This window comes from Somniosus microcephalus, chromosome 15, assembly GCF_052327205.1.
Source record: "Somniosus microcephalus isolate GS21.2 chromosome 15, FLI_Smic_1.0, whole genome shotgun sequence".
Classification (NCBI taxonomy): domain Eukaryota; kingdom Metazoa; phylum Chordata; class Chondrichthyes; order Squaliformes; family Somniosidae; genus Somniosus; species Somniosus microcephalus.
Window position 1 is genome coordinate 116,383,371 of NC_141001.1, and position 14,018 is coordinate 116,397,388.

Sequence of the window (14,018 nt, forward strand, 5' to 3'; positions counted from 1 at the left end):
TCCAGAGGAGTGGTGAGAGTGACTGCCCTTGACATCAAGGCAGCATTTGACCGAGTGTGGCATCAAGGAGCCCTAGTAAAACTGAAGTCAATGGGAATCGGAGGAAAAAGTCTCCACTGGCTGGAGTCATACCTAGCACAAAGGAAGATGGTTGTGGCGATTGAAAGTCAATCATCACAGCCCCAGGACATCGCTGCAGGAGTTCCTCAGGGCAGTGACCTAGACCCAACCATCTTCAGCTGATTCATCAATGACCCTCCCTCCAACATAAGGTCAGAAATGGGGATGTTCACTGATGACTGCACAGTGTTCAGTGCCATTCACAACTCCTCAGTTAATGAAGCAGTCTATGCCTGTATGCAACAAGACCTGGACGACGTTCAGGCTTGGGCTGATAAGTGGCAGGTAACATTTGCACCACAGAAGTGCCAGGCAATGATTATCTTGAACAAGCGAGAGTCTAACCACCGCCCCTTGACATTCAATGGCATTACCATCGCCAAATCCCCCATCATCAACATCCTGGGGGTCACCATTGACCAGAAACTTAACTGGACCAGCCACATAAATACTGTGGCAACAAGAGCAGGTCAGAAGCTAGGTATTCTGCATTGAATGTCTCACCTCCTGACTCCCAAAGCCTTTCCACCATCTACAAGGCACAAGTAAGGAGTGTGATGGAATACTCTCCACTTACCTGGATGAGTGCAGCTCCAACAACTCTCAAGAAGCTCGACACCATCCAGGACAAAGCAGCCCACTTGATTGGCACCCCATCCACCACCTTAAACATTCACACCCTCCACCACCGGCGTACTGTGGCTGCAGTGAGTACCATCTACAAGATGCACTGCAGCAACTCACCAAGGCTTCTTCGGCAGCATCTCCAAGACCCGCGACCTCTACCACCTAGAAGGACAAGGGCAGCAGACGCATGGGAACAGCACCACCTCCAAGTTCCCCTCCAAATCACACACCATCCTGACTTAGAAGTATATCGCGGCTCCTTCATCGTCGCTGGGTCAAAATCCTGGAACTCCCTCCCTAACAGCACTGTGGGAGCACCTTCACCACATGGACTGCAGCGGTTCAAGGCAGCTCACCACCACTTTTAAAAAGGGCAATTAGGGATGGGCAATAAATGCTGGCCTTGCCAGCGACGCCCACATCCCGTGAACAAATTAAAAAAAACTGAATTTAAATTCCCCAGCTTCCATGGTGAGATTTTAACTCACGTCTCTGGGTCATTAGTCCAGGCCTCTGGATTACTAGTCCAGTAACATAACCTTTATGCTATTGTTCTCTAAGATGTAGTTACAGTGAATTTATTATTTTGCACAGTATTTTATGGGCCAGAAATGCAGGACCCCACGGGTGAGTACGCACTGGGTGCAAGGCCTGCTTTTAACAAGGTAAGTGGTGAATTAAGTAAAATTAAAACATTTTTTCCACAGGCTTATTATTTTTAAATACTTTAAAGAAAGGTAAGTTTATTTTTTGCCCTGTTAAAAACTGTAATTAATTTTTTCAAGAATTTAAATTATTGTTTAAAATAGTTATTTTATGTAATTTATAGTTATTTTATAAATGTGATTTAACAAAAAAATTATTTGAAGTTATAGTTAGGTTTTGGGGCTGATCTCTATTCATAGATTTGACAGCTCTTCCTGTCAAATCTATGAAGAGAGATTCCGTGCTACGATTGGCTCCCCATGGCCCACGTGATCCAAGGGGACGCTTCGAACTAACTGCACCCCTGGGATACGCAAGCACTGCGTGCCAGCAGTTGGAGGAGGCCCAGGATCGGAATTCCACGCGGGCCCACAGCTCAACGGCCGGAGCGCAAGGTAAGTGCAGGTCGGGGGCTTGCACCCGCGGGAAGCCTCCGACCCAAATTTCTGGCCCAATGTGTTTTTGCGGCTGCACTCTACCCCAACTATGTCTTGAACCTCTACCTGCTGCTTGTGGTGCTACAAGCTCCCTTAAGAAGCAACACCAATGGATCACTACCTAGTCCACTGTGGAGCTACAGGCCATGGAAAAGATCTCTTTCTGAGGATGTAACTGGTAAAATAGATAAGGGAGAACCAGTGGATGTGGTATATTTGGACTTTCAAAAGGCTTTCGATAAGGTCCCGCATAAGAGATTAGCGTGTAAAGTTAAGGCACATGGGATTGGGGGCAAGGTTTTGACTTGGATAGAGAACTGGTTGGCAGACAGGAAGCAATGAGTTGGAATAAATGGCTTTTTCCGAGAGGCAGGCAGTGACTAGTGGGGTACTGCAGGGATCGGTCCTAAGACCCCAGCTATTCACAATATATATTAATGATCTAGACGAGGGAACTAAATGTAATATCTCCAATTTTGCAGACGACACAAAGCTGGGTGGGCATGTGTGCTGTGAGGAGGATGCCAAGAAACTCCAGTATGATTTGGACAGTTTGGGCGATTGGGCAGATGCATGGCAGATGCAGTATAATGTGGATAAATGCGAGGTTATCCACTTTGGTGACAAAAACAGGAAGGCAGATTATTATCTGAACAGCAATAGATTGGGAGAAGGGGAAGTGCAACGAGACTTGGGTGTCGCTGTTGTAATGATATCTGCAAATAGTGATGGTATTTGCCTGTTTGATTATGATGCCTTACCAGCATGTTTGCATGTATTGATTACTTATGCCTGACCAGCAGAGGGCATGTGACAGAGACAAGCAGAGGAGTTTAGTTTCAGTTTCGTTCTAGATGGATCTCTAGCATGGTGTCTCCTGTAAATGCTGTTAAAAAGAGTTGAACATACTTTAGATTAAAAGACATTCTTATTCATAAATGTCTCGTCATTGAACCCACAAAGAAATCAATACATGGTGTCAGAAGTGATTGAAAGAGATGAAGAGGAAAAATCTGAAGTTAAATCAGCTCTCCACAGATTAGCAAGCCAAAAGAGAACATCGTTACTTACCATTAGAGAATAGCTAACGAAGTGAAAAATGGAAGGTTTACTCCCACTGGCGAAGCTTCAGTTGACAGGTAATGTGGCTGAAAATTGGAGACGGTTCAAACAATGTGTGGGGTTGTATTTATCAGCAATCGGAGCTGACGAGAAAAGTAATAAAAGGAAATCGTCACTGTTCTTACATGTCGTGGGTGATGAAGCGCTGGAGGTGTATAATAACTTCACATTCACTGCTGATGGAGACAAAATGAAGCTAGATAAAATAATGGAACAGTTTGAGGCCTACTGCATACCTAAATGTAAAGTGACATTTGAGAGGCACAGATTTTTCACATGTGTACAGAAAACGGGAGAGACTATTGATCAGTATGTGACTGAACTGAGAAACAGAAGCAAATCGTGTGAATTTGGGGGACTGACAGACTCGCTGATAAAAGACAGACTGGTGTGTGGTATTCCAGATAATGGTCTAAGGGAAAGACTGCTAAGAGAGCAAGATCTAGACCTGGGAAAAGCCATAGCACTGTGTAGGGCTACAGAGACTGTGAAGTCGCAAGCAAAAGAGCTGTTCAGTGACAGTAGCTGCAACGTGGATGCAGTGAGTAAGAACGGACACAAACCGTTTAACAAAAAGGGCGCCAATGTGAAAAAAGAGGTGTGGCCAGCGAACAAAAATGAAAGGGACAATTGAAAGTCATGTAGTCGATGCGGTACACAGCATCCACCAAGAAAGTGTCCAGCATATGGTAAAACATGCAATAGTTGCAACAAAAACAACCATTATGCCCGTTGCTGTAAGAACCAAGCGCAACAAAGCAAGGTCCATACAGTAGATGAAAGCGAGATAGAGGAGTTCTATGTAGATGTTGTGTCTGAAAACAAAAAAGAAGAAAGAGACTGGATGTTGACACTAAAAGTGAATGACATACACATTCCATTTAAATTGGATACTGGAGCACAAGTTAATGTGATATCAGAGACTGATTTTAAGAAAATTAGACCCAGACCAAAGATACATGGAATCAAAGTGAAAGTGACAGGATACTCAGGTACTGATATATCAGTGAAAGGAAGATGCATTGTCAAAGTCACACACAAGGACAGAGAGCACACGCTAGCATTAATCGTGGTGCCAAAGGATGTGCAAGCCATACTAGGTTTAAAAGCCTGTGAGAGACTGAACCTGGTAAAGAGAGTCCTCGTTGTGGAAAGCGAAGGAGAGACAGTCTATGATGAACTGAATGTTGCGTACACACCGGGTAAGCTGATGTATACAGCAGGCACGTTGTCCAGAGCTGTTGACCCAGGAGAGCCCGCAAACACGTGAAAAGACTGATGTACAAGGCAAAAGACAGTGGAACTGACTTCTACCAGAGCATGCTTGTATACCGCACAACGCCGCTTGAGTGTGGTATGTCACCAGCCCAACTCCTTATGGGACGTATGCTAAGGTCAAACCTACCCATCCCGGAGAACCTCCTGAAAACAAAAGAGGGGGAGAAAGTGAGGAAGTTCAAAGAGCAACAGAAAGAAAAGCAAAAGTACTACTATGACAGAGGAACACAAAACCTACCTGAACTCCACACTGGTGACCAAATAAGGTTCAAAGGCAAAACAAACACATGGACTCAGAAGGGAACTGTCCTGAGTGAAGTTCAACCAAGATCATACACCATTCAGACAGATGAGGGTGCTGTTCTGAGAAGAAATCATCGAGATCTTCTCATGGGACCAGCCACAGCAAGTCAAAAGGCTGATACTGTTGAACAACCTGATCACACAGCTGAGAACACATCATCTGAGGCAACAACTCAGATTCAAGGACAATCAATCAGAAAATCCTCATGACGCGTGAAGCCTCCTGAGAGACTCATTGAGCAAATTTAAGGACTATTGTTATAGAAGGAAGTAATGTTATCTTATTCTTTCTTCAAGTTCTAGTGTATTTACATATTTCATGTGAACACACAAAGCAAGGTTAAAAAACCTTGATCATGATAATGATAATGTAAGTTCATTAAGTGTTACAGTTAAAATGCAGATTAATACAAAGAAAACATGTTGTTAGTTAAAAGTAAAATACTTTTGTTTTAAGAAAGGGAGATGTAATGATATCAGCAAATAGTGATGGTATTTGCCTGTTTGATTATGATGCCTTACCAGCATGTTTGCATGTATTGATTACTTATGCCTGACCAGCAGAGGGCATGTGACAGAGACAAGCAGAGGAGTTTAGTTTCAGTTTCGTTCTAGATGGATCTCTAGCATGGTGTCTCCTGTAAATGCTGTTAAAAAGAGTTGAACATACTTTAGATTAAAAGACATTCTCTTTCATAAATGTCTCGTCATTGAACCCACAAAGAAATCAATACAGCTGTCGCACCAGTCGCTGAAGGTAAGCATGCAGGTGCAGCAGGCAGTTAAGAAGGCAAATGGTATGTTGGCCTTCGTAGCGAGAGGGTTTGAGTACAGGAGCAAGGATGTCTTGCTGCAGTTGTACAGGGCGTTGGTGAGACCATACCTTGAGTATTGTGTGCAGTTTTGGTCGCCTTATCTGAGGAAGGATGTTCTTGCCATGGAGGGAGTGCAGCAAAGATTCACCAGGCTGATACCTGGGATGCCAGGAATGATGTATGAGGAGAGATTGGGTCGATTAGGCTTATACTCGCTGGAGTTTAGAAGAATGAGAGGGGATCTCATTGAAACTTATAAAATTCTAACAGGACTAGACAGACTAGATGCAGGAAGGATGTTCCCGATGGCTGGGGAGTCCAGAACCAGGGGTCACAGTCTAAGGATAAGGGGTAAGCCATTTTGGACAGAGATGAGGAGGAATTTCTTCACCCAGAGAGTGGTGAACCTGTGGAATTCTCTACCACACAAGGCAGTTGAGGCCAATCCATTAAATATATTCAAGAAGGAGTTGGATATATTTCTTAAGGCTAAAGGGATCAAGGGATATGGGGAGAAGGCAGGGACAGGGTACTGAGTTTGAATGATCAGCTATGATCTCATTGAATGGCGGAGCAGGCTCGAGGGGCCGAATGGCCTACTCCTGCTCCTATCTTCTATGTTTCTATGCAACACCGTGGCTACCATTGCTGCTAACCTCCCGCTGAATTTCGCAGGAGGCGTTAGCGGCACCGCGCCCAGGCGCTAGGCACTTTGCACCCCGTTAGCGCCCACTCGGGAGCTAACAGGAGGCATAAAGCAACTGAATTTTTCCCTGTTACAGTTTCTTACAGGAGCGCGTCTCCCCCCAGCTATTTCATCAAAGTTCATTAAAGACCTGACAAATGGGCTTTACGTCTGGCTTTTGCTGGATCAAGGAATGAGAATTTCAGTCCGCTAGTGCATGACTGTCAATCAGCCATGACATAAAAAGTAATCATTGCAAATATCTCATCATTGTATCATACTCATCATTCAAACTTCCTCTGGTGGGGTAATCAAGAACAAGGGGGGCATAACCTTAAAATTAGAGCCAGGCCATTCAGGGGTGATGTCAGGAAGCACTTCTTCACACAAAGGGTAGTGGAAATCTGAAACTCTCCCCCCCAAAAAAGCTGTTGAGGCTGGGGGTCAATTGATCATTTCAAAACTGAGGTTGATAGGTTATTGTTAGGTAAGGGTATTAAAGTTTACGGAACCAAGACGGGTAGATGGAGTTAAGATGCAGATCAGCCACGATCTAACTGAATGGTGGAACAGGCTCGAGGGGGCTGAATGGCCTCCTCCTGTTCCTATATTTCTACGTTTAATAATTTAGGACATTATGAGGTGATTTTTTGACTGCACACTTCTGTCCGGGAGCTTCGCCTGTTGGGAACATATGTTGTAAATTGGCCTGTGATTCATCAACCCTCTCCTACCAGCCTTGCAAATCCAGAAAACTACCCCGAGCAGGCAATTTGCAGACAAAACAGCCTTTCCTTCAGGCACGAAGTTCATATTTAGATGACTTCAGGAGCATTGTCAAGTCTGCATTTACAAAAGCAAAGTGAGGCAACAATGAAGCAGCTGCGAGAACAGCAAGCCAGTCATGTCTAGTCCACCCCTGCAGAACAATTCACTTGGAAACTCGACGGTATTCCTCATGGATGCAAATAACGAGCTCAGCTCATTAAGCGATGCATCATAAATCACCGGTCAGACCCACAGAAAACATATTTTGTCTCAGACGACTGTTCCTTGTAGTTACCGCTGCTCCGTGGCCAGTGCTGTCGCTGTGCTCTGTTGTCCCATTTGGAAAGTCGCTGAGATTGGATGTGTTCGTCTCCAAGGGGTGGTGGGGGGGGGAATGGGGTGGAGTTGGGCGGAAGGGGCAGAGAGGGGGGAGGGGTTCTTGAAGTTGCTTCGAGAGCTGAATTTGACCATGGTCGAAGCTCCGTGTTCTTATGGTAAACAAAATCACTATTTCTTTTCATTTTCTATCAAGAAGCTTCATAAAGCTCGCTGCTGCTCGTCGCTGCCCCCTCCAGTTGTTGCTGAGGTGGTAAACATGCTGCAGGATGAGCACAGTATCGAGTTGGAGTATTACCAGGGTCGGGCTTGACTTATTTCACACAGATGGGCTTCGGGGCGACGGCTGTTTATGTTCAAAGGCCACCAGTAATGACTAATTTGAGAGGAATCAGAGCTTAATAGCTGATGCCGTTTGTTGAGTTTTCCAATACACAGTACTGGTAACCAAAGCAGACATTTATCCAGATTCTCCATTATAACAGTACTGGCACCAAGTGGTTATTATTATTTAAATTACAATGGATTTTCTGCTCAGTTAAGGAATCTATTTTGAAAGCTCTCTCACTCATTCTCTCTCACTCTCAATCTCTGCCATTTTCTCATTCAGTCACTTTCTCTCTCTTTGTCTCTCACTATCTCTCATTCTCTCTCATTCTGTCTCCTCTGTCACTAATGCCCTGCCTTTCTCTCTCTCATTGTGTCTCTCTTGTTCTTTCTCTCTCGCTCTGTAGCTCTTGCCTTGTCTCTCATTCTCTCACTGTCTCTCTCTCTCTCTCTCTGTCTGTTTTTCTCATCTGTCTCTCTCTCCGTCTCTCTTTCTTTGTGTCTCTGTCTCTGTCTGTCTCTCCCTCTGTCTGTCTGTCTTTCTCTCTGTTTTTCCTCACTCTGTGTGTCTCTGTCTCTCTCTCTGTCTCTCTCTCTCTGTTTCTCACTATCTCTCTCTCTCTGTCTCTCACTGTCTCTGTCTCTCTCTCTGTCTCTCACTGTCTTGCTCTCTGTCTCTCTCTGTCTCTGTCTGTCTCTTGCTTTGTCTCTTGCCTTGCTTCCTTCTGTCACTTGTGCTCATGCTCTGTCTCTCTGCCTCTCTATCTCACAATCTCTCTTGTGCTTGCTCTGTCTCTATTGCCCTATCTCTCTCCTTCTGCCTCTCACTCCATCTCTCGTCTCTGTCACTTGCTCTCATGCCCTGTCTCTCTGCCTCTCTCCCTTTATCTTGCCCTTGCTCTACCCCACTTTCTCCCTCGGTCTCTTTCTCTCTCGGTCTCTTTCTTTCTCGGTCTCTTTCTCTCTCGGTCTCTTTCTCTGTCTCTTTCTCTCTCTGTCTCTTTCTCTCTCTGTCTCTTTCTCTCTCTGTCTCTTTCTCTCTCTGTCTCTTTCTCTCTCGGTCTCTTTCTTTCTCGGTCTCTTTCTCTCTCGGTCTCTTCTCTCTCGGTCTCTTTCTCTCTCTGTCTCTTTCTCTCTCTGTCTCTTTCTCTCTCTGTCTCTTTCTCTCTCTGTCTCTTTCTCTCTCGGTCTCTTTCTCTCTCTCTATGTTTCTCTGGCCAGGACTTCATGCTGATGATTTCCACTGGCAAGTGATGACTGAGAATCATACTTAGCTTATGTTTAATGTCAAGTAATAGATATTATTAGTACTTATTTTTCATCTTTTACTCTGTCAGCATTAAAGAGGACACTGGGGATAGGCAAATGATAGAATTTTATCTGTTAATTGGAACTCCCAAAAATCAATACATTTGAGATTACGATGATGTGGGGAGATAGTAGAGATAAGCTATATAGGGACCTGGGGGTCTTGTATTCCCTCAATGATAGAAGATTAAGGGATTGATCTAATCGAGGTGTTTAAGTTGATTAAAGGATTTGTTAGGGTAGATAGAGTGAAACTCTTTCCTCTGGTGGGGGGAGTCCAGAACAAGGGGGGCATAACCTTAAAATTAGAGCCAGGCCGTTCAGGGGTGATGTCAGGAAGCACTTCTTCACACAAAGGGTAGTGGAAATCTGGAACTCTCTCCCCAAAAAGCTGTCAAGGCTGGAGGGTCAATTGAAAATTTCAGAACTGAGATCGATAGATTTTTATTAGGCAAGGGTATTAAGGGTTATGGAACCAAGGCAGGTAGATGGAGTTAAGATACAGATCAGCCATGATGTAAATGAATGGCGCAACAGGCTCGAGGGCTGAATGGCCTCCTCCTGTTCCTATGATTCTGCTTCTAAAGATTGTGTCTCTCATTAAAGCACTTCTAACATTTACTACAACAGGCACAGGATGACCATTTGGTTCATCTTCAATCTCCTGCTAATCATGATCTCCATCCATCGGACCATAGGAACAGGAGGAGGCCATTCAGCCCCTCCAGCCTGTTCTGCCATTCAATTAGATCATGGCTGATCTGCACCTCAACTACAGTTTCACGCCTTGGCCAATTGGAAGTCCCAAAAATCCCTTGATAGCCCTAGCTAACAAAAATCTATCGATCTTAGTCTTGAAATATCCAATTGATCCCCAGCATCTGCAGCCTTCTGGGGGAGACAGTTCCAGATTTCCACCACCCTTTGTGTGAAAAAGTGCTTCCTGATTTCGCCCCTGAACGGCCGGGCTCTAATTTTATGGTTACGCCCCTTTGTTCTGGACTCCCCCCACCAGAGGAAATAGTTTCTCTCTGTCTTCCCTATCAACTCCTTTTAACATTTTAAACACCTCAATCAGATCACCTCTCAATCTTCTATACTTGAGGGAATACAAGCCAAGATTACACACCCTCTCCTCATAATTTAACCCGCTAAGCCCCGATCCAGATCCTCCTCCTCCTTCTTCTAGATGACTAGTGTGTGGTTTTGCAGGTTGCAGCGGCTGAGGACGATTCTGGAAACTTGTGCTGCAACATATTGGCCCTGAATTTCCGATCGGAGGCTTCCTGCGGGCGGATGCCGCCGATCGGAAAAAATCTACGCACAGGGAGCAGCGGCAGCAGAGAGGAGGTGAGCCCGGTATAAAAACCGGCGCGAAGACCGAGGTCCGACCAGTTCCAGGGAGCAGCGGCAGCAGAGAGGAGGTGAGCCCGGTATAAAAACCGGCGCGAAGACCGAGGCCCGACCAGTTCCAGGGAGCAGCGGCAGCAGAGAGGAGGTGAGCCCGGTATAAAAACCGGAGAGCAGCGATGCCCGACCAGTTCCAGGGAGCAGCAGCAGCAGAGAGGAGGTGAGCCCGGTATAAAAACCGGCGCGAAGACCGAGGCCCGACCAAATCAACAGCAGAGGAGAGAGGTAAAAAGTAATCAGAGTGTGACGTCACCAGGGAGCAGGTAAGTGATTGGTTGGTGAGTATTTCTCTCTTTTCAATACAAGCTTGACTTCTGTGGTGTTAAATTTCTAGGGTCTCTGGTGTAGTGGGGACAGTTGGTAAATAAAGCGCCCTAGAGTATACCTGTAACTGGGGTATTGAATAAATTAATTAATTAATTAAAGGAGTAAGTCATGGCAGGAGAGTTCAGACCCGTGTTCTGCTCCTCTTGCTCCATGTGGGAAATCAGGGATGCTGCCAGTGTCCCTGACGACCATGTGTGCGGGAAATGCATCCAGCTGCAGCTACTTGTAGACCGCATTGCGGCGCTTGAGCTGCGGGTGGATGAATTTTGGAGCATGCGCGATGCTGAGAGGGTCGTGGATAGCACGTTTAGTGAGTTGTTCACGCCTCAGGGTAGGGCTGCACAGGGGGTGACCATCAGGTGGAGCAACAGAGGCAGGCAGGAAGTGCAGGGAACCCCTGCGGACATCCCCCTTTCAAACAAGTATACCAAGTTGGATACTGTTGAGGGGGATGACTCACCAGGGGAAGGCAGCAGCAGCCAGCTTCCTGGCACCAGGGACGCTTCTGCTGCTCAGAAAGGGAGGAAAAAGAGTGGGAGAGCAATAGTGGTAGGGGATTCTATCATAAGGGGAACAGATAGGCGTTTCTGTGGCCGCAAACGTGACTCCAGGATGGTTTGTTGCCTCCCTGGGGCCAGGGTCTGGGATGTCACTGAGCGGCTACAGGGCATTCTTAAGGGGGAGGGTGAGCAGGCAGAGGTCGTGGTCCACATTGGGACCAACGACATAGGAAGGAAGGGGGATGAGGTCCTGCATCAAGAATTTAGGGAGCTAGGTAACAGATTAAAGAGCAGGACCTCAAAGGTTGTAATCTCTGGATTACTCCCAGTGCCACGTGCTAGTAAGTATAGGAATGGGAGGATAGAGCAGATGAATGCATGGCTAAAGAGTTGGTGTAGGGGGGAGGGTTTTACTTTCCTGGATCACTGGGCCTGCTTCTGGGAAAGGTGGGACTTGTACAAGTCGGACGGGTTGCACCTGAACCAGAGCGGGACAAATATCCTTGCGGGGAGGTTTGCTAGCACTGTTGGGGGGGGGTTTAAACTAACTTGGCAGGGGGATGGGATACAGAGGGGAGCTGAAATAGGGGGTGATGTGCTGCCAATTATAGAGAAAAAAACAAGTCAGCTTGGTAGACAGGGCAAATATATAAGGGCAAGGCTGGATGGCATCTATTTTAATGCAAGGAGTCTTGCAAATAAGGTGGATGAGCTGAAGGTGTTGATAAACACATGGGAGTATGATATTGTTGCTATCACGGAGACATGGTTGAGGGAGGGGCAAGACTGGCAGCTCAATATTCCGGGGTACAGAATCTTCAGGCGAGACAGAGGGGGAGGTATAAGAGGAGGGGGTGTCGCAACATTAATTAAGGAGTCAATTACTGCAGTAAGGAGGGATGATATATTAGCAGGTTCCTCTAATGAGGCCATATGGGTGGAGCTTAAAAACAAAAAGGGGGCAAGCACTTTGCTGGGAGTGTACTATAGGCCTCCAAACAGTCAGGGGGAGATAGAGGAACAGATATGTAGGCAAATCTCAGAGAAATGTGCAAATAATAGGGTAATAATAATGGGGGATTTCAACTTCCCCAATATTAACTGGGATAGTCAGAGTGTAAAAGGCTCAGAGGGTGTAGAATTCTTAAAGTGCATCCAGGAGAGCTTTTTGAGCCAGCATGTAGAAAGTCCTACAAGAGAGGGGGCGGTACTGGACCTAATTCTAGGGAATGTGGCCGGCCAAGTGGAAAAAGTGCTAGTAGGTGAGCACTTTGGTGATAGTGACCATAATATAGTAAGATTTAAGGTGGTCATGGAAAAGGACAGGGATGGGCCGGAAATAAAGGTTCTAAATTGGGGGAAGGCCGATTTTAATAGGATAAGGCAGGATCTGGCCAAAATGGACTGGGATCAGCTACTTGTAGGAAAATCCGCATCGGAGCAATGGGAGGCTTTCAGAAGGGAGATTGAGATCATACAATGGCAACATGTTCCCGTAAAGGTCAAGAGTGGTTCCAAAAACCACAGGGAACCTTGGATGTCAGGGGATATACGAGAATGGATTAGGAAAAAAAGGAGGGCTTTTGGTAGATACAAAAGGCTAAAGACGGAGGAAGCCCTAGAGGAGTACAAAAAGTGCAGGGGGATACTTAAAAAAGAAATTAGGAGATCAAGGAGGGGCCATGAAATAACACTGGCGAGCAAAATAAAGGAAAATCCTAAGATGTTTTATAAGTATATTAAGGGTAAGAGGATAACTAGGGAAAAAATAGGGCCCATTTGGGACAAAAGTGGCAATCTGTGTGTGGAGCCGGAAGATGTAGGAGGGTTTCTAAATGAATTTTTTGCATCTGTTTTCAATATGGAGAAGGACGATGTAGACATAGAAATAGGGCGGGGGGACTGTGATATGCTCGAACATATTAACATCGAGAAGGAGGAGGTATTGGCGGTTTTAGCTGGCCTAAAAATGGATAAATCCCCAGGCCCGGGTGAAATGTATCCCAGGCTGCTGTGTGAGGCAAAGGAAGAGATTGCGGGGGCTCTAACACATATATTCAGGACCTCTCTGGCCACAGGGGATGTGCCAGAGGACTGGAGAACCGCTAATGTAGTACCATTATTCAAGAAGGGTAGTAGGGAAAAACCGGGGAACTACAGGCCAGTGAGCCTAACATCAGTGGTAGGAAAATTATTGGAAAAAATTCTGAGGGACAAAATTTGTCTCCACTTGGAGAGGCAAGGATTAATCAAGGATAGTCAACATGGCTTTGTCAAGGGAAGATCATATCTGACTAATTTGATTGAATTTTTTGAGGGGGTGACTAGGTGTGTGGATGAGGGAAACGCAGTGGATGTGGTATACATGGATTTCAGTAAGGCCTTCGATAAAGTCCTGCACAGGAGACTGGTCAAGAAGGTAAGAGCCCATGGAATCCAGGGTGCCTTGGCACATTGGATACAAAACTGGCTTAGTGGCAGAAGGCAGAGGGTGATGGTCGAAGGTTGTTTTTGTGACTGGAAGCCTGTGGCCAGTGGGGTACCACAGGGATCGGTGCTGGGTCCCTTGCTGTTTGTGGTCTACATTAATGACTTGGACATGAATGTAAAAGGTACGATCAGTAAGTTCGCGGATGATACAAAAATTGGTAGGGTGGTAAATAGCGAGGAGGGTAGCCTCAGTCTGCAGGACGATATAGATGGGTTGGTCAGATGGGCGGAACAGTGGCAAATGGAATTTAACCCGGAAAAGTGCGAGGTGATGCACTTTGGGGGGACTAACAAGGCAAGGGAATACACAATGAATGGAAATACCCTAGGCAAGACGGAGGGTCAGAGGGATCTGGGTGTGCAAGTACACAGATCCCTGAAGGCGGCGGAACAGGTGGATAAGGTGGTAAAAAAGGCATATGGGATACTTGCCTTCATTAGCCGAGGCATTGAATATAAG